This window comes from Pungitius pungitius, unplaced genomic scaffold (assembly GCF_949316345.1).
Source record: "Pungitius pungitius unplaced genomic scaffold, fPunPun2.1 scaffold_24, whole genome shotgun sequence".
NCBI lineage: Eukaryota > Metazoa > Chordata > Actinopteri > Perciformes > Gasterosteidae > Pungitius > Pungitius pungitius.
Genome location: NW_026909886.1, coordinates 1,105,433 through 1,124,105, shown reverse-complemented (window position 1 = coordinate 1,124,105; position 18,673 = coordinate 1,105,433). Strand labels below are relative to the sequence as shown.

The 18,673-nt window shown below is 44.5% G+C and overlaps 39 non-coding genes across 39 annotated transcripts; all 39 read right to left on the bottom strand.

Moving 5' to 3' along the window:
• Window positions 1-34: 34 nt before the first annotated feature.
• On the bottom strand, window positions 35-153 carry LOC134118364 (5S ribosomal RNA). Its single transcript, XR_009949922.1, has one exon. It is a non-coding gene; the product is annotated as a 5S ribosomal RNA (ribosomal RNA).
• Window positions 154-548: 395 nt separating this feature from the next.
• On the bottom strand, window positions 549-667 carry LOC134119053 (5S ribosomal RNA). The gene has a single exon (XR_009950614.1). It is a non-coding gene; the product is annotated as a 5S ribosomal RNA (ribosomal RNA).
• Window positions 668-1,007: 340 nt separating this feature from the next.
• Window positions 1,008-1,126, bottom strand: LOC134118363 (5S ribosomal RNA). The gene has a single exon (XR_009949921.1). It is a non-coding gene; the product is annotated as a 5S ribosomal RNA (ribosomal RNA).
• Window positions 1,127-1,465: 339 nt separating this feature from the next.
• Window positions 1,466-1,584, bottom strand: LOC134118362 (5S ribosomal RNA). Its single transcript, XR_009949920.1, has one exon. It is a non-coding gene; the product is annotated as a 5S ribosomal RNA (ribosomal RNA).
• Window positions 1,585-1,979: 395 nt separating this feature from the next.
• LOC134118673 (5S ribosomal RNA) lies at window positions 1,980-2,098 on the bottom strand. Its single transcript, XR_009950234.1, has one exon. It is a non-coding gene; the product is annotated as a 5S ribosomal RNA (ribosomal RNA).
• A 340-nt stretch (window positions 2,099-2,438) lies between these two features.
• Window positions 2,439-2,557, bottom strand: LOC134118361 (5S ribosomal RNA). The gene has a single exon (XR_009949919.1). It is a non-coding gene; the product is annotated as a 5S ribosomal RNA (ribosomal RNA).
• Window positions 2,558-2,896: 339 nt separating this feature from the next.
• On the bottom strand, window positions 2,897-3,015 carry LOC134118360 (5S ribosomal RNA). The gene has a single exon (XR_009949918.1). It is a non-coding gene; the product is annotated as a 5S ribosomal RNA (ribosomal RNA).
• A 395-nt stretch (window positions 3,016-3,410) lies between these two features.
• Window positions 3,411-3,529, bottom strand: LOC134118734 (5S ribosomal RNA). Its single transcript, XR_009950295.1, has one exon. It is a non-coding gene; the product is annotated as a 5S ribosomal RNA (ribosomal RNA).
• Window positions 3,530-3,868: 339 nt separating this feature from the next.
• LOC134118359 (5S ribosomal RNA) lies at window positions 3,869-3,987 on the bottom strand. The gene has a single exon (XR_009949917.1). It is a non-coding gene; the product is annotated as a 5S ribosomal RNA (ribosomal RNA).
• A 395-nt stretch (window positions 3,988-4,382) lies between these two features.
• On the bottom strand, window positions 4,383-4,501 carry LOC134118358 (5S ribosomal RNA). The gene has a single exon (XR_009949916.1). It is a non-coding gene; the product is annotated as a 5S ribosomal RNA (ribosomal RNA).
• Window positions 4,502-4,896: 395 nt separating this feature from the next.
• On the bottom strand, window positions 4,897-5,015 carry LOC134118733 (5S ribosomal RNA). The gene has a single exon (XR_009950294.1). It is a non-coding gene; the product is annotated as a 5S ribosomal RNA (ribosomal RNA).
• A 339-nt stretch (window positions 5,016-5,354) lies between these two features.
• On the bottom strand, window positions 5,355-5,473 carry LOC134118356 (5S ribosomal RNA). Its single transcript, XR_009949914.1, has one exon. It is a non-coding gene; the product is annotated as a 5S ribosomal RNA (ribosomal RNA).
• Window positions 5,474-5,868: 395 nt separating this feature from the next.
• Window positions 5,869-5,987, bottom strand: LOC134118672 (5S ribosomal RNA). The gene has a single exon (XR_009950233.1). It is a non-coding gene; the product is annotated as a 5S ribosomal RNA (ribosomal RNA).
• A 340-nt stretch (window positions 5,988-6,327) lies between these two features.
• LOC134118355 (5S ribosomal RNA) lies at window positions 6,328-6,446 on the bottom strand. Its single transcript, XR_009949913.1, has one exon. It is a non-coding gene; the product is annotated as a 5S ribosomal RNA (ribosomal RNA).
• A 395-nt stretch (window positions 6,447-6,841) lies between these two features.
• Window positions 6,842-6,960, bottom strand: LOC134118354 (5S ribosomal RNA). Its single transcript, XR_009949912.1, has one exon. It is a non-coding gene; the product is annotated as a 5S ribosomal RNA (ribosomal RNA).
• A 339-nt stretch (window positions 6,961-7,299) lies between these two features.
• On the bottom strand, window positions 7,300-7,418 carry LOC134118353 (5S ribosomal RNA). The gene has a single exon (XR_009949911.1). It is a non-coding gene; the product is annotated as a 5S ribosomal RNA (ribosomal RNA).
• A 395-nt stretch (window positions 7,419-7,813) lies between these two features.
• Window positions 7,814-7,932, bottom strand: LOC134118352 (5S ribosomal RNA). Its single transcript, XR_009949910.1, has one exon. It is a non-coding gene; the product is annotated as a 5S ribosomal RNA (ribosomal RNA).
• Window positions 7,933-8,327: 395 nt separating this feature from the next.
• On the bottom strand, window positions 8,328-8,446 carry LOC134118732 (5S ribosomal RNA). The gene has a single exon (XR_009950293.1). It is a non-coding gene; the product is annotated as a 5S ribosomal RNA (ribosomal RNA).
• A 339-nt stretch (window positions 8,447-8,785) lies between these two features.
• Window positions 8,786-8,904, bottom strand: LOC134118350 (5S ribosomal RNA). The gene has a single exon (XR_009949908.1). It is a non-coding gene; the product is annotated as a 5S ribosomal RNA (ribosomal RNA).
• A 395-nt stretch (window positions 8,905-9,299) lies between these two features.
• LOC134118671 (5S ribosomal RNA) lies at window positions 9,300-9,418 on the bottom strand. Its single transcript, XR_009950232.1, has one exon. It is a non-coding gene; the product is annotated as a 5S ribosomal RNA (ribosomal RNA).
• A 340-nt stretch (window positions 9,419-9,758) lies between these two features.
• On the bottom strand, window positions 9,759-9,877 carry LOC134118349 (5S ribosomal RNA). The gene has a single exon (XR_009949907.1). It is a non-coding gene; the product is annotated as a 5S ribosomal RNA (ribosomal RNA).
• A 395-nt stretch (window positions 9,878-10,272) lies between these two features.
• Window positions 10,273-10,391, bottom strand: LOC134118670 (5S ribosomal RNA). The gene has a single exon (XR_009950231.1). It is a non-coding gene; the product is annotated as a 5S ribosomal RNA (ribosomal RNA).
• A 339-nt stretch (window positions 10,392-10,730) lies between these two features.
• On the bottom strand, window positions 10,731-10,849 carry LOC134118669 (5S ribosomal RNA). Its single transcript, XR_009950230.1, has one exon. It is a non-coding gene; the product is annotated as a 5S ribosomal RNA (ribosomal RNA).
• A 340-nt stretch (window positions 10,850-11,189) lies between these two features.
• Window positions 11,190-11,308, bottom strand: LOC134118348 (5S ribosomal RNA). The gene has a single exon (XR_009949906.1). It is a non-coding gene; the product is annotated as a 5S ribosomal RNA (ribosomal RNA).
• A 339-nt stretch (window positions 11,309-11,647) lies between these two features.
• LOC134118347 (5S ribosomal RNA) lies at window positions 11,648-11,766 on the bottom strand. The gene has a single exon (XR_009949905.1). It is a non-coding gene; the product is annotated as a 5S ribosomal RNA (ribosomal RNA).
• A 395-nt stretch (window positions 11,767-12,161) lies between these two features.
• Window positions 12,162-12,280, bottom strand: LOC134118731 (5S ribosomal RNA). Its single transcript, XR_009950292.1, has one exon. It is a non-coding gene; the product is annotated as a 5S ribosomal RNA (ribosomal RNA).
• A 339-nt stretch (window positions 12,281-12,619) lies between these two features.
• LOC134118346 (5S ribosomal RNA) lies at window positions 12,620-12,738 on the bottom strand. Its single transcript, XR_009949904.1, has one exon. It is a non-coding gene; the product is annotated as a 5S ribosomal RNA (ribosomal RNA).
• A 395-nt stretch (window positions 12,739-13,133) lies between these two features.
• Window positions 13,134-13,252, bottom strand: LOC134118344 (5S ribosomal RNA). The gene has a single exon (XR_009949902.1). It is a non-coding gene; the product is annotated as a 5S ribosomal RNA (ribosomal RNA).
• A 395-nt stretch (window positions 13,253-13,647) lies between these two features.
• On the bottom strand, window positions 13,648-13,766 carry LOC134118729 (5S ribosomal RNA). Its single transcript, XR_009950290.1, has one exon. It is a non-coding gene; the product is annotated as a 5S ribosomal RNA (ribosomal RNA).
• Window positions 13,767-14,105: 339 nt separating this feature from the next.
• On the bottom strand, window positions 14,106-14,224 carry LOC134118343 (5S ribosomal RNA). The gene has a single exon (XR_009949901.1). It is a non-coding gene; the product is annotated as a 5S ribosomal RNA (ribosomal RNA).
• A 395-nt stretch (window positions 14,225-14,619) lies between these two features.
• On the bottom strand, window positions 14,620-14,738 carry LOC134118668 (5S ribosomal RNA). Its single transcript, XR_009950229.1, has one exon. It is a non-coding gene; the product is annotated as a 5S ribosomal RNA (ribosomal RNA).
• Window positions 14,739-15,078: 340 nt separating this feature from the next.
• On the bottom strand, window positions 15,079-15,197 carry LOC134118342 (5S ribosomal RNA). The gene has a single exon (XR_009949900.1). It is a non-coding gene; the product is annotated as a 5S ribosomal RNA (ribosomal RNA).
• A 395-nt stretch (window positions 15,198-15,592) lies between these two features.
• Window positions 15,593-15,711, bottom strand: LOC134118667 (5S ribosomal RNA). The gene has a single exon (XR_009950228.1). It is a non-coding gene; the product is annotated as a 5S ribosomal RNA (ribosomal RNA).
• A 339-nt stretch (window positions 15,712-16,050) lies between these two features.
• On the bottom strand, window positions 16,051-16,169 carry LOC134118341 (5S ribosomal RNA). Its single transcript, XR_009949899.1, has one exon. It is a non-coding gene; the product is annotated as a 5S ribosomal RNA (ribosomal RNA).
• Window positions 16,170-16,564: 395 nt separating this feature from the next.
• Window positions 16,565-16,683, bottom strand: LOC134118666 (5S ribosomal RNA). The gene has a single exon (XR_009950227.1). It is a non-coding gene; the product is annotated as a 5S ribosomal RNA (ribosomal RNA).
• Window positions 16,684-17,023: 340 nt separating this feature from the next.
• Window positions 17,024-17,142, bottom strand: LOC134118340 (5S ribosomal RNA). Its single transcript, XR_009949898.1, has one exon. It is a non-coding gene; the product is annotated as a 5S ribosomal RNA (ribosomal RNA).
• Window positions 17,143-17,538: 396 nt separating this feature from the next.
• On the bottom strand, window positions 17,539-17,657 carry LOC134118339 (5S ribosomal RNA). The gene has a single exon (XR_009949897.1). It is a non-coding gene; the product is annotated as a 5S ribosomal RNA (ribosomal RNA).
• Window positions 17,658-17,996: 339 nt separating this feature from the next.
• LOC134118338 (5S ribosomal RNA) lies at window positions 17,997-18,115 on the bottom strand. The gene has a single exon (XR_009949896.1). It is a non-coding gene; the product is annotated as a 5S ribosomal RNA (ribosomal RNA).
• A 396-nt stretch (window positions 18,116-18,511) lies between these two features.
• Window positions 18,512-18,630, bottom strand: LOC134118337 (5S ribosomal RNA). Its single transcript, XR_009949895.1, has one exon. It is a non-coding gene; the product is annotated as a 5S ribosomal RNA (ribosomal RNA).
• Between the last annotated feature and the right edge of the window lie 43 nt (window positions 18,631-18,673).

Here is an 18,673-nt window from a genome sequence, read left to right as displayed (position 1 = left end):
GGAGCTGGGCGGCTTTCAGAGAGAGAAGTGAAAAAGCTTACGGCACCTGGGATTCCCAGGCGGTCTTCCATCCAGGTACTAACCAGGCCCTGCTCTGCTTAGCTTCCGAGATCAGACGAGATCGGGCGGAACCAGAGAGGTATGGCCGTAAGCTGCTTTTCATCTTTTTCCTAATCCTTTAAAACGTGTCAAAGATAATCAGAAGTTTCTTTTTCTAAAATTGAAGCAGTTCTTAGCATTGGCAAGAGAGGTTCCTAAAGCCTGAAGGTAACTTTACTTTTCTTCACTGGCAATTCTAACATGTTGGGTTAGCACCTGTATTTCAACGGCTAAATTACAAACAATAGTATGCCAATCGTAAATGTTGATCAACACTAATTTAGCAATCATGAAACGGAATCATTTTGGATAATATTGTCTAATTTCCTTTCATATCCAACGTTAAAACAACACTAAACATGCATCTCTTCAACAATGTGATATTCTTTTTGTAATTTGTAGGTGTACAATCTGCGGCGCTCGGCGGCTTTCGGAGAGAGAAGTGAAAAAGCTTACGGCACCTAGGATTCCCAGGCGGTCTTCCATCCAGGTACTAACCAGGCCCTGCACTGCTTAGCTTCCGAGATCAGACGAGATCGGGCGGAACCAGAGAGGTATGGCCGTAAGCTGCTTTTTATCTTTTTCCTAATCCTTTATAATGCGTCAATGAATTATGACACGCCTGCCGTTGGCATCTTTGTGTGGGTTAAATAAGGGTATGCAAAGAAGGCTGTGACATCCCATGCCGAAAATTGGATGGACTAGAGAAGACCCGCCCAGGGGTCCCAGCCAATCGGTGAATGGCCATTGCAGTCCCCGCCACCTCAAATGGCCTGACGATGGTATGGACGTAAGCCACCTTTCATCTTCTTCCTATTGCATCTCTTCTACAATGTGACATTTTTTTTTACAATTGTGTAGGTGTACAATCTACGGAGCTGGGCGGCTTTCAGAGAGAGAAGTGAAAAAGCTTACGGCACCTGGGATTCCCAGGCGGTCTTCCATCCAGGTACTAACCAGGCCCTGCTCTGCTTAGCTTCCGAGATCAGACGAGATCGGGCGGAACCAGAGAGGTATGGCCGTAAGCTGCTTTTTATCTTTTTCCTAATCCTTTATAATGCGTCAATGAATTATGACACGCCTGCCGTTGGCATCTTTGTGTGGGTTAAATAAGGGTATGCAAAGAAGGCTGTGACATCCCATGCCGAAAATTGGATGGACTAGAGAAGACCCGCCCAGGGGTCCCAGCCAATCGGTGAATGGCCATTGCAGTCCCCGCCACCTCAAATGGCCTGACGATAGTATGGACGTAAGCCACCTTTCATCTTCTTCCTATTGCATCTCTTCTACAATGTGAATTTTTTTTTACAATTGTGCAGGTGTACAATTTACGGCGCTGGGCGGCTTTCAGAGAGAGAAGTGAAAAAGCTTACGGCACCTGGGATTCCCAGGCGGTCTTCCATCCAGGTACTAACCAGGCCCTGCTCTGCTTAGCTTCCGAGATCAGACGAGATCGGGCGGAACCAGAGAGGTATGGCCGTAAGCTGCTTTTCATCTTTTTCCTAATCCTTTAAAACGTGTCAAAGATAATCAGAAGTTTCTTTTTCTAAAATTGAAGCAGTTCTTAGCATTGGCAAGAGAGGTTCCTAAAGCCTGAAGGTAACTTTACTTTTCTTCACTGGCAATTCTAACATGTTGGGTTAGCACCTGTATTTCAACGGCTAAATTACAAACAATAGTATGCCAATCGTAAATGTTGATCAACACTAATTTAGCAATCATGAAACGGAATCATTTTGGATAATATTGTCTAATTTCCTTTCATATCCAACGTTAAAACAACACTAAACATGCATCTCTTCAACAATGTGATATTCTTTTTGTAATTTGTAGGTGTACAATCTGCGGCGCTGGGCGGCTTTCGGAGAGAGAAGTGAAAAAGCTTACGGCACCTGGGATTCCCAGGCGGTCTTCCATCCAGGTACTAACCAGGCCCTGCACTGCTTAGCTTCCGAGATCAGACGAGATCGGGCGGAACCAGAGAGGTATGGCCGTAAGCTGCTTTTTATCTTTTTCCTAATCCTTTATAATGCGTCAATGAATTATGACACGCCTGCCGTTGGCATCTTTGTGTGGGTTAAATAAGGGTATGCAAAGAAGGCTGTGACATCCCATGCCGAAAATTGGATGGACTAGAGAAGACCCGCCCAGGGGTCCCAGCCAATCGGTGAATGGCCATTGCAGTCCCCGCCACCTCAAATGGCCTGACGATGGTATGGACGTAAGCCACCTTTCATCTTCTTCCTATTGCATCTCTTCTACAATGTGACATTTTTTTTTACAATTGTGTAGGTGTACAATCTACGGAGCTGGGCGGCTTTCAGAGAGAGAAGTGAAAAAGCTTACGGCACCTGGGATTCCCAGGCGGTCTTCCATCCAGGTACTAACCAGGCCCTGCTCTGCTTAGCTTCCGAGATCAGACGAGATCGGGCGGAACCAGAGAGGTATGGCCGTAAGCTGCTTTTTATCTTTTTCCTAATCCTTTATAATGCGTCAATGAATTATGACACGCCTGCCGTTGGCATCTTTGTGTGGGTTAAATAAGGGTATGCAAAGAAGGCTGTGACATCCCATGCCGAAAATTGGATGGACTAGAGAAGACCCGCCCAGGGGTCCCAGCCAATCGGTGAATGGCCATTGCAGTCCCCGCCACCTCAAATGGCCTGACGATAGTATGGACGTAAGCCACCTTTCATCTTCTTCCTATTGCATCTCTTCTACAATGTGAATTTTTTTTTACAATTGTGCAGGTGTACAATTTACGGCGCTGGGCGGCTTTCAGAGAGAGAAGTGAAAAAGCTTACGGCACCTGGGATTCCCAGGCGGTCTTCCATCCAGGTACTAACCAGGCCCTGCTCTGCTTAGCTTCCGAGATCAGACGAGATCGGGCGGAACCAGAGAGGTATGGCCGTAAGCTGCTTTTCATCTTTTTCCTAATCCTTTAAAACGTGTCAAAGATAATCAGAAGTTTCTTTTTCTAAAATTGAAGCAGTTCTTAGCATTGGCAAGAGAGGTTCCTAAAGCCTGAAGGTAACTTTACTTTTCTTCACTGGCAATTCTAACATGTTGGGTTAGCACCTGTATATCAACGGCTAAATTACAAACAATAGTATGCCAATCGTAAATGTTGATCAACACTAATTTAGCAATCATGAAACGGAATCATTTTGGATAATATTGTCTAATTTCCTTTCATATCCAACGTTAAAACAACACTAAACATGCATCTCTTCAACAATGTGATATTCTTTTTGTAATTTGTAGGTGTACAATCTGCGGCGCTCGGCGGCTTTCGGAGAGAGAAGTGAAAAAGCTTACGGCACCTAGGATTCCCAGGCGGTCTTCCATCCAGGTACTAACCAGGCCCTGCTCTGCTTAGCTTCCGAGATCAGACGAGATCGGGCGGAACCAGAGAGGTATGGCCGTAAGCTGCTTTTTATCTTTTTCCTAATCCTTTATAATGCGTCAATGAATTATGACACGCCTGCCGTTGGCATCTTTGTGTGGGTTAAATAAGGGTATGCAAAGAAGGCTGTGACATCCCATGCCGAAAATTGGATGGACTAGAGAAGACCCGCCCAGGGGTCCCAGCCAATCGGTGAATGGCCATTGCAGTCCCCGCCACCTCAAATGGCCTGACGATAGTATGGACGTAAGCCACCTTTCATCTTCTTCCTATTGCATCTCTTCTACAATGTGAATTTTTTTTTACAATTGTGCAGGTGTACAATTTACGGCGCTGGGCGGCTTTCAGAGAGAGAAGTGAAAAAGCTTACGGCACCTGGGATTCCCAGGCGGTCTTCCATCCAGGTACTAACCAGGCCCTGCTCTGCTTAGCTTCCGAGATCAGACGAGATCGGGCGGAACCAGAGAGGTATGGCCGTAAGCTGCTTTTCATCTTTTTCCTAATCCTTTAAAACGTGTCAAAGATAATCAGAAGTTTCTTTTTCTAAAATTGAAGCAGTTCTTAGCATTGGCAAGAGAGGTTCCTAAAGCCTGAAGGTAACTTTACTTTTCTTCACTGGCAATTCTAACATGTTGGGTTAGCACCTGTATTTCAACGGCTAAATTACAAACAATAGTATGCCAATCGTAAATGTTGATCAACACTAATTTAGCAATCATGAAACGGAATCATTTTGGATAATATTGTCTAATTTCCTTTCATATCCAACGTTAAAACAACACTAAACATGCATCTCTTCAACAATGTGATATTCTTTTTGTAATTTGTAGGTGTACAATCTGCGGCGCTGGGCGGCTTTCAGAGAGAGAAGTGAAAAAGCTTACGGCACCTGGGATTCCCAGGCGGTCTTCCATCCAGGTACTAACCAGGCCCTGCTCTGCTTAGCTTCCGAGATCAGACGAGATCGGGCGGAACCAGAGAGGTATGGCCGTAAGCTGCTTTTCATCTTTTTCCTAATCCTTTAAAACGTGTCAAAGATAATCAGAAGTTTCTTTTTCTAAAATTGAAGCAGTTCTTAGCATTGGCAAGAGAGGTTCCTAAAGCCTGAAGGTAACTTTACTTTTCTTCACTGGCAATTCTAACATGTTGGGTTAGCACCTGTATTTCAACGGCTAAATTACAAACAATAGTATGCCAATCGTAAATGTTGATCAACACTAATTTAGCAATCATGAAACGGAATCATTTTGGATAATATTGTCTAATTTCCTTTCATATCCAACGTTAAAACAACACTAAACATGCATCTCTTCAACAATGTGATATTCTTTTTGTAATTTGTAGGTGTACAATCTGCGGCGCTCGGCGGCTTTCGGAGAGAGAAGTGAAAAAGCTTACGGCACCTAGGATTCCCAGGCGGTCTTCCATCCAGGTACTAACCAGGCCCTGCTCTGCTTAGCTTCCGAGATCAGACGAGATCGGGCGGAACCAGAGAGGTATGGCCGTAAGCTGCTTTTTATCTTTTTCCTAATCCTTTATAATGCGTCAATGAATTATGACACGCCTGCCGTTGGCATCTTTGTGTGGGTTAAATAAGGGTATGCAAAGAAGGCTGTGACATCCCATGCCGAAAATTGGATGGACTAGAGAAGACCCGCCCAGGGGTCCCAGCCAATCGGTGAATGGCCATTGCAGTCCCCGCCACCTCAAATGGCCTGACGATAGTATGGACGTAAGCCACCTTTCATCTTCTTCCTATTGCATCTCTTCTACAATGTGAATTTTTTTTTACAATTGTGCAGGTGTACAATTTACGGCGCTGGGCGGCTTTCAGAGAGAGAAGTGAAAAAGCTTACGGCACCTGGGATTCCCAGGCGGTCTTCCATCCAGGTACTAACCAGGCCCTGCTCTGCTTAGCTTCCGAGATCAGACGAGATCGGGCGGAACCAGAGAGGTATGGCCGTAAGCTGCTTTTCATCTTTTTCCTAATCCTTTAAAACGTGTCAAAGATAATCAGAAGTTTCTTTTTCTAAAATTGAAGCAGTTCTTAGCATTGGCAAGAGAGGTTCCTAAAGCCTGAAGGTAACTTTACTTTTCTTCACTGGCAATTCTAACATGTTGGGTTAGCACCTGTATTTCAACGGCTAAATTACAAACAATAGTATGCCAATCGTAAATGTTGATCAACACTAATTTAGCAATCATGAAACGGAATCATTTTGGATAATATTGTCTAATTTCCTTTCATATCCAACGTTAAAACAACACTAAACATGCATCTCTTCAACAATGTGATATTCTTTTTGTAATTTGTAGGTGTACAATCTGCGGCGCTGGGCGGCTTTCGGAGAGAGAAGTGAAAAAGCTTACGGCACCTGGGATTCCCAGGCGGTCTTCCATCCAGGTACTAACCAGGCCCTGCACTGCTTAGCTTCCGAGATCAGACGAGATCGGGCGGAACCAGAGAGGTATGGCCGTAAGCTGCTTTTTATCTTTTTCCTAATCCTTTATAATGCGTCAATGAATTATGACACGCCTGCCGTTGGCATCTTTGTGTGGGTTAAATAAGGGTATGCAAAGAAGGCTGTGACATCCCATGCCGAAAATTGGATGGACTAGAGAAGACCCGCCCAGGGGTCCCAGCCAATCGGTGAATGGCCATTGCAGTCCCCGCCACCTCAAATGGCCTGACGATGGTATGGACGTAAGCCACCTTTCATCTTCTTCCTATTGCATCTCTTCTACAATGTGACATTTTTTTTTACAATTGTGTAGGTGTACAATCTACGGAGCTGGGCGGCTTTCAGAGAGAGAAGTGAAAAAGCTTACGGCACCTGGGATTCCCAGGCGGTCTTCCATCCAGGTACTAACCAGGCCCTGCTCTGCTTAGCTTCCGAGATCAGACGAGATCGGGCGGAACCAGAGAGGTATGGCCGTAAGCTGCTTTTCATCTTTTTCCTAATCCTTTAAAACGTGTCAAAGATAATCAGAAGTTTCTTTTTCTAAAATTGAAGCAGTTCTTAGCATTGGCAAGAGAGGTTCCTAAAGCCTGAAGGTAACTTTACTTTTCTTCACTGGCAATTCTAACATGTTGGGTTAGCACCTGTATTTCAACGGCTAAATTACAAACAATAGTATGCCAATCGTAAATGTTGATCAACACTAATTTAGCAATCATGAAACGGAATCATTTTGGATAATATTGTCTAATTTCCTTTCATATCCAACGTTAAAACAACACTAAACATGCATCTCTTCAACAATGTGATATTCTTTTTGTAATTTGTAGGTGTACAATCTGCGGCGCTCGGCGGCTTTCGGAGAGAGAAGTGAAAAAGCTTACGGCACCTGGGATTCCCAGGCGGTCTTCCATCCAGGTACTAACCAGGCCCTGCTCTGCTTAGCTTCCGAGATCAGACGAGATCGGGCGGAACCAGAGAGGTATGGCCGTAAGCTGCTTTTTATCTTTTTCCTAATCCTTTATAATGCGTCAATGAATTATGACACGCCTGCCGTTGGCATCTTTGTGTGGGTTAAATAAGGGTATGCAAAGAAGGCTGTGACATCCCATGCCGAAAATTGGATGGACTAGAGAAGACCCGCCCAGGGGTCCCAGCCAATCGGTGAATGGCCATTGCAGTCCCCGCCACCTCAAATGGCCTGACGATGGTATGGACGTAAGCCACCTTTCATCTTCTTCCTATTGCATCTCTTCTACAATGTGACATTTTTTTTACAATTGTGTAGGTGTACAATCTACGGCGCTGGGCGGCTTTCAGAGAGAGAAGTGAAAAAGCTTACGGCACCTGGGATTCCCAGGCGGTCTTCCATCCAGGTACTAACCAGGCCCTGCTCTGCTTAGCTTCCGAGATCAGACGAGATCGGGCGGAACCAGAGAGGTATGGCCGTAAGCTGCTTTTCATCTTTTTCCTAATCCTTTAAAACGTGTCAAAGATAATCAGAAGTTTCTTTTTCTAAAATTGAAGCAGTTCTTAGCATTGGCAAGAGAGGTTCCTAAAGCCTGAAGGTAACTTTACTTTTCTTCACTGGCAATTCTAACATGTTGGGTTAGCACCTGTATTTCAACGGCTAAATTACAAACAATAGTATGCCAATCGTAAATGTTGATCAACACTAATTTAGCAATCATGAAACGGAATCATTTTGGATAATATTGTCTAATTTCCTTTCATATCCAACGTTAAAACAACACTAAACATGCATCTCTTCAACAATGTGATATTCTTTTTGTAATTTGTAGGTGTACAATCTGCGGCGCTGGGCGGCTTTCAGAGAGAGAAGTGAAAAAGCTTACGGCACCTGGGATTCCCAGGCGGTCTTCCATCCAGGTACTAACCAGGCCCTGCTCTGCTTAGCTTCCGAGATCAGACGAGATCGGGCGGAACCAGAGAGGTATGGCCGTAAGCTGCTTTTCATCTTTTTCCTAATCCTTTAAAACGTGTCAAAGATAATCAGAAGTTTCTTTTTCTAAAATTGAAGCAGTTCTTAGCATTGGCAAGAGAGGTTCCTAAAGCCTGAAGGTAACTTTACTTTTCTTCACTGGCAATTCTAACATGTTGGGTTAGCACCTGTATTTCAACGGCTAAATTACAAACAATAGTATGCCAATCGTAAATGTTGATCAACACTAATTTAGCAATCATGAAACGGAATCATTTTGGATAATATTGTCTAATTTCCTTTCATATCCAACGTTAAAACAACACTAAACATGCATCTCTTCAACAATGTGATATTCTTTTTGTAATTTGTAGGTGTACAATCTGCGGCGCTCGGCGGCTTTCGGAGAGAGAAGTGAAAAAGCTTACGGCACCTAGGATTCCCAGGCGGTCTTCCATCCAGGTACTAACCAGGCCCTGCTCTGCTTAGCTTCCGAGATCAGACGAGATCGGGCGGAACCAGAGAGGTATGGCCGTAAGCTGCTTTTTATCTTTTTCCTAATCCTTTATAATGCGTCAATGAATTATGACACGCCTGCCGTTGGCATCTTTGTGTGGGTTAAATAAGGGTATGCAAAGAAGGCTGTGACATCCCATGCCGAAAATTGGATGGACTAGAGAAGACCCGCCCAGGGGTCCCAGCCAATCGGTGAATGGCCATTGCAGTCCCCGCCACCTCAAATGGCCTGACGATAGTATGGACGTAAGCCACCTTTCATCTTCTTCCTATTGCATCTCTTCTACAATGTGAATTTTTTTTTACAATTGTGCAGGTGTACAATTTACGGCGCTGGGCGGCTTTCAGAGAGAGAAGTGAAAAAGCTTACGGCACCTGGGATTCCCAGGCGGTCTTCCATCCAGGTACTAACCAGGCCCTGCTCTGCTTAGCTTCCGAGATCAGACGAGATCGGGCGGAACCAGAGAGGTATGGCCGTAAGCTGCTTTTCATCTTTTTCCTAATCCTTTAAAACGTGTCAAAGATAATCAGAAGTTTCTTTTTCTAAAATTGAAGCAGTTCTTAGCATTGGCAAGAGAGGTTCCTAAAGCCTGAAGGTAACTTTACTTTTCTTCACTGGCAATTCTAACATGTTGGGTTAGCACCTGTATTTCAACGGCTAAATTACAAACAATAGTATGCCAATCGTAAATGTTGATCAACACTAATTTAGCAATCATGAAACGGAATCATTTTGGATAATATTGTCTAATTTCCTTTCATATCCAACGTTAAAACAACACTAAACATGCATCTCTTCAACAATGTGATATTCTTTTTGTAATTTGTAGGTGTACAATCTGCGGCGCTGGGCGGCTTTCGGAGAGAGAAGTGAAAAAGCTTACGGCACCTGGGATTCCCAGGCGGTCTTCCATCCAGGTACTAACCAGGCCCTGCACTGCTTAGCTTCCGAGATCAGACGAGATCGGGCGGAACCAGAGAGGTATGGCCGTAAGCTGCTTTTTATCTTTTTCCTAATCCTTTATAATGCGTCAATGAATTATGACACGCCTGCCGTTGGCATCTTTGTGTGGGTTAAATAAGGGTATGCAAAGAAGGCTGTGACATCCCATGCCGAAAATTGGATGGACTAGAGAAGACCCGCCCAGGGGTCCCAGCCAATCGGTGAATGGCCATTGCAGTCCCCGCCACCTCAAATGGCCTGACGATGGTATGGACGTAAGCCACCTTTCATCTTCTTCCTATTGCATCTCTTCTACAATGTGACATTTTTTTTTACAATTGTGTAGGTGTACAATCTACGGAGCTGGGCGGCTTTCAGAGAGAGAAGTGAAAAAGCTTACGGCACCTGGGATTCCCAGGCGGTCTTCCATCCAGGTACTAACCAGGCCCTGCTCTGCTTAGCTTCCGAGATCAGACGAGATCGGGCGGAACCAGAGAGGTATGGCCGTAAGCTGCTTTTCATCTTTTTCCTAATCCTTTAAAACGTGTCAAAGATAATCAGAAGTTTCTTTTTCTAAAATTGAAGCAGTTCTTAGCATTGGCAAGAGAGGTTCCTAAAGCCTGAAGGTAACTTTACTTTTCTTCACTGGCAATTCTAACATGTTGGGTTAGCACCTGTATTTCAACGGCTAAATTACAAACAATAGTATGCCAATCGTAAATGTTGATCAACACTAATTTAGCAATCATGAAACGGAATCATTTTGGATAATATTGTCTAATTTCCTTTCATATCCAACGTTAAAACAACACTAAACATGCATCTCTTCAACAATGTGATATTCTTTTTGTAATTTGTAGGTGTACAATCTGCGGCGCTCGGCGGCTTTCGGAGAGAGAAGTGAAAAAGCTTACGGCACCTGGGATTCCCAGGCGGTCTTCCATCCAGGTACTAACCAGGCCCTGCACTGCTTAGCTTCCGAGATCAGACGAGATCGGGCGGAACCAGAGAGGTATGGCCGTAAGCTGCTTTTTATCTTTTTCCTAATCCTTTATAATGCGTCAATGAATTATGACACGCCTGCCGTTGGCATCTTTGTGTGGGTTAAATAAGGGTATGCAAAGAAGGCTGTGACATCCCATGCCGAAAATTGGATGGACTAGAGAAGACCCGCCCAGGGGTCCCAGCCAATCGGTGAATGGCCATTGCAGTCCCCGCCACCTCAAATGGCCTGACGATGGTATGGACGTAAGCCACCTTTGATCTTCTTCCTATTGCATCTCTTCTACAATGTGACATTTTTTTTACAATTGTGTAGGTGTACAATCTGCGGCGCTGGGCGGCTTTCGGAGAGAGAAGTGAAAAAGCTTACGGCACCTGGGATTCCCAGGCGGTCTTCCATCCAGGTACTAACCAGGCCCTGCACTGCTTAGCTTCCGAGATCAGACGAGATCGGGCGGAACCAGAGAGGTATGGCCGTAAGCTGCTTTTTATCTTTTTCCTAATCCTTTATAATGCGTCAATGAATTATGACACGCCTGCCGTTGGCATCTTTGTGTGGGTTAAATAAGGGTATGCAAAGAAGGCTGTGACATCCCATGCCGAAAATTGGATGGACTAGAGAAGACCCGCCCAGGGGTCCCAGCCAATCGGTGAATGGCCATTGCAGTCCCCGCCACCTCAAATGGCCTGACGATGGTATGGACGTAAGCCACCTTTCATCTTCTTCCTATTGCATCTCTTCTACAATGTGACATTTTTTTTTACAATTGTGTAGGTGTACAATCTACGGAGCTGGGCGGCTTTCAGAGAGAGAAGTGAAAAAGCTTACGGCACCTGGGATTCCCAGGCGGTCTTCCATCCAGGTACTAACCAGGCCCTGCTCTGCTTAGCTTCCGAGATCAGACGAGATCGGGCGGAACCAGAGAGGTATGGCCGTAAGCTGCTTTTTATCTTTTTCCTAATCCTTTATAATGCGTCAATGAATTATGACACGCCTGCCGTTGGCATCTTTGTGTGGGTTAAATAAGGGTATGCAAAGAAGGCTGTGACATCCCATGCCGAAAATTGGATGGACTAGAGAAGACCCGCCCAGGGGTCCCAGCCAATCGGTGAATGGCCATTGCAGTCCCCGCCACCTCAAATGGCCTGACGATAGTATGGACGTAAGCCACCTTTCATCTTCTTCCTATTGCATCTCTTCTACAATGTGAATTTTTTTTTACAATTGTGCAGGTGTACAATTTACGGCGCTGGGCGGCTTTCAGAGAGAGAAGTGAAAAAGCTTACGGCACCTGGGATTCCCAGGCGGTCTTCCATCCAGGTACTAACCAGGCCCTGCTCTGCTTAGCTTCCGAGATCAGACGAGATCGGGCGGAACCAGAGAGGTATGGCCGTAAGCTGCTTTTCATCTTTTTCCTAATCCTTTAAAACGTGTCAAAGATAATCAGAAGTTTCTTTTTCTAAAATTGAAGCAGTTCTTAGCATTGGCAAGAGAGGTTCCTAAAGCCTGAAGGTAACTTTACTTTTCTTCACTGGCAATTCTAACATGTTGGGTTAGCACCTGTATTTCAACGGCTAAATTACAAACAATAGTATGCCAATCGTAAATGTTGATCAACACTAATTTAGCAATCATGAAACGGAATCATTTTGGATAATATTGTCTAATTTCCTTTCATATCCAACGTTAAAACAACACTAAACATGCATCTCTTCAACAATGTGATATTCTTTTTGTAATTTGTAGGTGTACAATCTGCGGCGCTCGGCGGCTTTCGGAGAGAGAAGTGAAAAAGCTTACGGCACCTAGGATTCCCAGGCGGTCTTCCATCCAGGTACTAACCAGGCCCTGCTCTGCTTAGCTTCCGAGATCAGACGAGATCGGGCGGAACCAGAGAGGTATGGCCGTAAGCTGCTTTTTATCTTTTTCCTAATCCTTTATAATGCGTCAATGAATTATGACACGCCTGCCGTTGGCATCTTTGTGTGGGTTAAATAAGGGTATGCAAAGAAGGCTGTGACATCCCATGCCGAAAATTGGATGGACTAGAGAAGACCCGCCCAGGGGTCCCAGCCAATCGGTGAATGGCCATTGCAGTCCCCGCCACCTCAAATGGCCTGACGATAGTATGGACGTAAGCCACCTTTCATCTTCTTCCTATTGCATCTCTTCTACAATGTGAATTTTTTTTTACAATTGTGCAGGTGTACAATTTACGGCGCTGGGCGGCTTTCAGAGAGAGAAGTGAAAAAGCTTACGGCACCTGGGATTCCCAGGCGGTCTTCCATCCAGGTACTAACCAGGCCCTGCTCTGCTTAGCTTCCGAGATCAGACGAGATCGGGCGGAACCAGAGAGGTATGGCCGTAAGCTGCTTTTCATCTTTTTCCTAATCCTTTAAAACGTGTCAAAGATAATCAGAAGTTTCTTTTTCTAAAATTGAAGCAGTTCTTAGCATTGGCAAGAGAGGTTCCTAAAGCCTGAAGGTAACTTTACTTTTCTTCACTGGCAATTCTAACATGTTGGGTTAGCACCTGTATTTCAACGGCTAAATTACAAACAATAGTATGCCAATCGTAAATGTTGATCAACACTAATTTAGCAATCATGAAACGGAATCATTTTGGATAATATTGTCTAATTTCCTTTCATATCCAACGTTAAAACAACACTAAACATGCATCTCTTCAACAATGTGATATTCTTTTTGTAATTTGTAGGTGTACAATCTGCGGCGCTGGGCGGCTTTCAGAGAGAGAAGTGAAAAAGCTTACGGCACCTGGGATTCCCAGGCGGTCTTCCATCCAGGTACTAACCAGGCCCTGCTCTGCTTAGCTTCCGAGATCAGACGAGATCGGGCGGAACCAGAGAGGTATGGCCGTAAGCTGCTTTTCATCTTTTTCCTAATCCTTTAAAACGTGTCAAAGATAATCAGAAGTTTCTTTTTCTAAAATTGAAGCAGTTCTTAGCATTGGCAAGAGAGGTTCCTAAAGCCTGAAGGTAACTTTACTTTTCTTCACTGGCAATTCTAACATGTTGGGTTAGCACCTGTATTTCAACGGCTAAATTACAAACAATAGTATGCCAATCGTAAATGTTGATCAACACTAATTTAGCAATCATGAAACGGAATCATTTTGGATAATATTGTCTAATTTCCTTTCATATCCAACGTTAAAACAACACTAAACATGCATCTCTTCAACAATGTGATATTCTTTTTGTAATTTGTAGGTGTACAATCTGCGGCGCTCGGCGGCTTTCGGAGAGAGAAGTGAAAAAGCTTACGGCACCTAGGATTCCCAGGCGGTCTTCCATCCAGGTACTAACCAGGCCCTGCTCTGCTTAGCTTCCGAGATCAGACGAGATCGGGCGGAACCAGAGAGGTATGGCCGTAAGCTGCTTTTTATCTTTTTCCTAATCCTTTATAATGCGTCAATGAATTATGACACGCCTGCCGTTGGCATCTTTGTGTGGGTTAAATAAGGGTATGCAAAGAAGGCTGTGACATCCCATGCCGAAAATTGGATGGACTAGAGAAGACCCGCCCAGGGGTCCCAGCCAATCGGTGAATGGCCATTGCAGTCCCCGCCACCTCAAATGGCCTGACGATAGTATGGACGTAAGCCACCTTTCATCTTCTTCCTATTGCATCTCTTCTACAATGTGAATTTTTTTTTACAATTGTGCAGGTGTACAATTTACGGCGCTGGGCGGCTTTCAGAGAGAGAAGTGAAAAAGCTTACGGCACCTGGGATTCCCAGGCGGTCTTCCATCCAGGTACTAACCAGGCCCTGCTCTGCTTAGCTTCCGAGATCAGACGAGATCGGGCGGAACCAGAGAGGTATGGCCGTAAGCTGCTTTTCATCTTTTTCCTAATCCTTTAAAACGTGTCAAAGATAATCAGAAGTTTCTTTTTCTAAAATTGAAGCAGTTCTTAGCATTGGCAAGAGAGGTTCCTAAAGCCTGAAGGTAACTTTACTTTTCTTCACTGGCAATTCTAACATGTTGGGTTAGCACCTGTATTTCAACGGCTAAATTACAAACAATAGTATGCCAATCGTAAATGTTGATCAACACTAATTTAGCAATCATGAAACGGAATCATTTTGGATAATATTGTCTAATTTCCTTTCATATCCAACGTTAAAACAACACTAAACATGCATCTCTTCAACAATGTGATATTCTTTTTGTAATTTGTAGGTGTACAATCTGCGGCGCTGGGCGGCTTTCGGAGAGAGAAGTGAAAAAGCTTACGGCACCTGGGATTCCCAGGCGGTCTTCCATCCAGGTACTAACCAGGCCCTGCACTGCTTAGCTTCCGAGATCAGACGAGATCGGGCGGAACCAGAGAGGTATGGCCGTAAGCTGCTTTTTATCTTTTTCCTAATCCTTTATAATGCGTCAATGAATTATGACACGCCTGCCGTTGGCATCTTTGTGTGGGTTAAATAAGGGTATGCAAAGAAGGCTGTGACATCCCATGCCGAAAATTGGATGGACTAGAGAAGACCCGCCCAGGGGTCCCAGCCAATCGGTGAATGGCCATTGCAGTCCCCGCCACCTCAAATGGCCTGACGATGGTATGGACGTAAGCCACCTTTCATCTTCTTCCTATTGCATCTCTTCTACAATGTGACATTTTTTTTTACAATTGTGTAGGTGTACAATCTACGGAGCTGGGCGGCTTTCAGAGAGAGAAGTGAAAAAGCTTACGGCACCTGGGATTCCCAGGCGGTCTTCCATCCAGGTACTAACCAGGCCCTGCTCTGCTTAGCTTCCGAGATCAGACGAGATCGGGCGGAACCAGAGAGGTATGGCCGTAAGCTGCTTTTCATCTTTTTCCTAATCCTTTAAAACGTGTCAAAGATAATCAGAAGTTTCTTTTTCTAAAATTGAAGCAGTTCTTAGCATTGGCAAGAGAGGTTCCTAAAGCCTGAAGGTAACTTTACTTTTCTTCACTGGCAATTCTAACATGTTGGGTTAGCACCTGTATTTCAACGGCTAAATTACAAACAATAGTATGCCAATCGTAAATGTTGATCAACACTAATTTAGCAATCATGAAACGGAATCATTTTGGATAATATTGTCTAATTTCCTTTCATATCCAACGTTAAAACAACACTAAACATGCATCTCTTCAACAATGTGATATTCTTTTTGTAATTTGTAGGTGTACAATCTGCGGCGCTCGGCGGCTTTCGGAGAGAGAAGTGAAAAAGCTTACGGCACCTGGGATTCCCAGGCGGTCTTCCATCCAGGTACTAACCAGGCCCTGCACTGCTTAGCTTCCGAGATCAGACGAGATCGGGCGGAACCAGAGAGGTATGGCCGTAAGCTGCTTTTTATCTTTTTCCTAATCCTTTATAATGCGTCAATGAATTATGACACGCCTGCCGTTGGCATCTTTGTGTGGGTTAAATAAGGGTATGCAAAGAAGGCTGTGACATCCCATGCCGAAAATTGGATGGACTAGAGAAGACCCGCCCAGGGGTCCCAGCCAATCGGTGAATGGCCATTGCAGTCCCCGCCACCTCAAATGGCCTGACGATGGTATGGACGTAAGCCACCTTTGATCTTCTTCCTATTGCATCTCTTCTACAATGTGACATTTTTTTTACAATTGTGTAGGTGTACAATCTACGGCGCTGGGCGGCTTTCAGAGAGAGAAGTGAAAAAGCTTACGGCACCTGGGATTCCCAGGCGGTCTTCCATCCAGGTACTAACCAGGCCCTGCTCTGCTTAGCTTCCGAGATCAGACGAGATCGGGCGGAACCAGAGAGGTATGGCCGTAAGCTGCTTTTCATCTTTTTCCTAATCCTTTAAAACGTGTCAAAGATAATCAGAAGTTTCTTTTTCTAAAATTGAAGCAGTTCTTAGCATTGGCAAGAGAGGTTCCTAAAGCCTGAAGGTAACTTTACTTTTCTTCACTGGCAATTCTAACATGTTGGGTTAGCACCTGTATTTCAACGGCTAAATTACAAACAATAGTATGCCAATCGTAAATGTTGATCAACACTAATTTAGCAATCATGAAACGGAATCATTTTGGATAATATTGTCTAATTTCCTTTCATATCCAACGTTAAAACAACACTAAACATGCATCTCTTCAACAATGTGATATTCTTTTTGTAATTTGTAGGTGTACAATCTGCGGCGCTGGGCGGCTTTCGGAGAGAGAAGTGAAAAAGCTTACGGCACCTGGGATTCCCAGGCGGTCTTCCATCCAGGTACTAACCAGGCCCTGCACTGCTTAGCTTCCGAGATCAGACGAGATCGGGCGGAACCAGAGAGGTATGGCCGTAAGCTGCTTTTTATCTTTTTCCTAATCCTTTATAATGCGTCAATGAATTATGACACGCCTGCCGTTGGCATCTTTGTGTGGGTTAAATAAGGGTATGCAAAGAAGGCTGTGACATCCCATGCCGAAAATTGGATGGACTAGAGAAGACCCGCCCAGGGGTCCCAGCCAATCAGTGAATGGCCATTGCAGTCCCCGCCACCTCAAATGGCCTGACGATGGTATGGACGTAAGCCACCTTTCATCTTCTTCCTATTGCATCTCTTCTACAATGTGACATTTTTTTTTACAATTGTGTAGGTGTACAATCTACGGAGCTGGGCGGCTTTCAGAGAGAGAAGTGAAAAAGCTTACGGCACCTGGGATTCCCAGGCGGTCTTCCATCCAGGTACTAACCAGGCCCTGCTCTGCTTAGCTTCCGAGATCAGACGAGATCGGGCGGAACCAGAGAGGTATGGCCGTAAGCTGCTTTTTATCTTTTTCCTAATCCTTTAAAACGTGTCAAAGATAATCAGAAGAGTTTGTTTTTCTAAAATTGAAGCAGTTCTTAGGATTGGCAAGAGAGGTTCCTAAAACCTGAAGGTAACTTTACTTTTCTTCACTGGCAATTCTAACATGTTGGGTTAGCACCTGTATTTGAACGGCTAAATTACAAACAAAAGTATGCCAATTGTTAAATGTTGATCAACACTAATTTAGCAACCATGAAACGGAATCATTTTTGATGATATTGTCTAAGTTCCTTATATATCCAACGTTAAAACAACACTAAACATGCATCTCTTCGACAATGTGATATACTTTTTGTAATTTGTAGGTGTACAATCTGCGGCGCTCGGCGGCTTCCAGAGAGAAGTGAAAAAGCTTACGGCACCTGGGATTCCCAGGCGGTCTTCCATCCAGGTACTAACCAGGCCCTGCTCTGCTTAGCTTCCGAGATCAGACGAGATCGGGCGGAACCAGAGAGGTATGGCCGTAAGCTGCTCTTTATCTTTTTCCTAATCCTTTATAATGCGTCAAAAAATTATGTCACGCCTGCCGTTGGCATCTTTGTGTGGGTTAAATAAGGGTATGCAAAGAAGGCTGTGACATCCTATGCCGAAAATTGGATGGACTAGAGAAGACCCGCCCAGGAGTCCCAGCCAATCGGTGGATGGCCATTGCAGTCCCCGCCACCTCAAATGGCCTGACGATGGTACGGACGTAAGCCACCTTTCATCTTCTTCCTATTGCATCTCTTCTACAATGTGAAATGCTTTTTACAATTGTGTAGGTGTACAATCTGCGGCGCTGGGCGGCTTTCGGAGAGAGAAGTGAAAAAGCTTACGGCACCTGGGATTCCCAGGCGGTCTTCCATCCAGGTACTAACCAGGCCCTGCTCTGCTTAGCTTCCGAGATCAGACGAGATCGGGCGGAACCAGAGAGGTATGGCCGTAAGCTGCTTTTTATCTTTTTCCTAATCCTTTAAAACGTGTCAAAGATAATCAGAAGAGTTTGTTTTTCTAAAATTGAAGCAGTTCTTAGGATTGGCAAGAGAGGTTCCTAAAACCTGAAGGTAACTTTACTTTTCTTCACTGGCAATTCTAACATGTTGGGTTAGCACCTGTATTTGAACGGCTAAATTACAAACAAAAGTATGCCAATTGTTAAATGTTGATCAACACTAATTTAGCAACCATAAAACGGAATCAATTTTGATGATACTGTCTAAGTTCCTTATATATCCAACGTTAAAACAACACTAAACATGCATCTCTTCGACAATGTGATATACTTTTTGTAATTTGTAGGTGTACAATCTGCGGCGCTCGGCGGCTTCCAGAGAGAAGTGAAAAAGCTTACGGCACCTGGGATTCCCAGGCGGTCTTCCATCCAGGTACTAACCAGGCCCTGCTCTGCTTAGCTTCCGAGATCAGACGAGATCGGGCGGAACCAGAGAGGTATGGCCGTAAGCTGCTCTTTATCTTTTTCCTAATCCTTTATAATGCGTCAAAAAA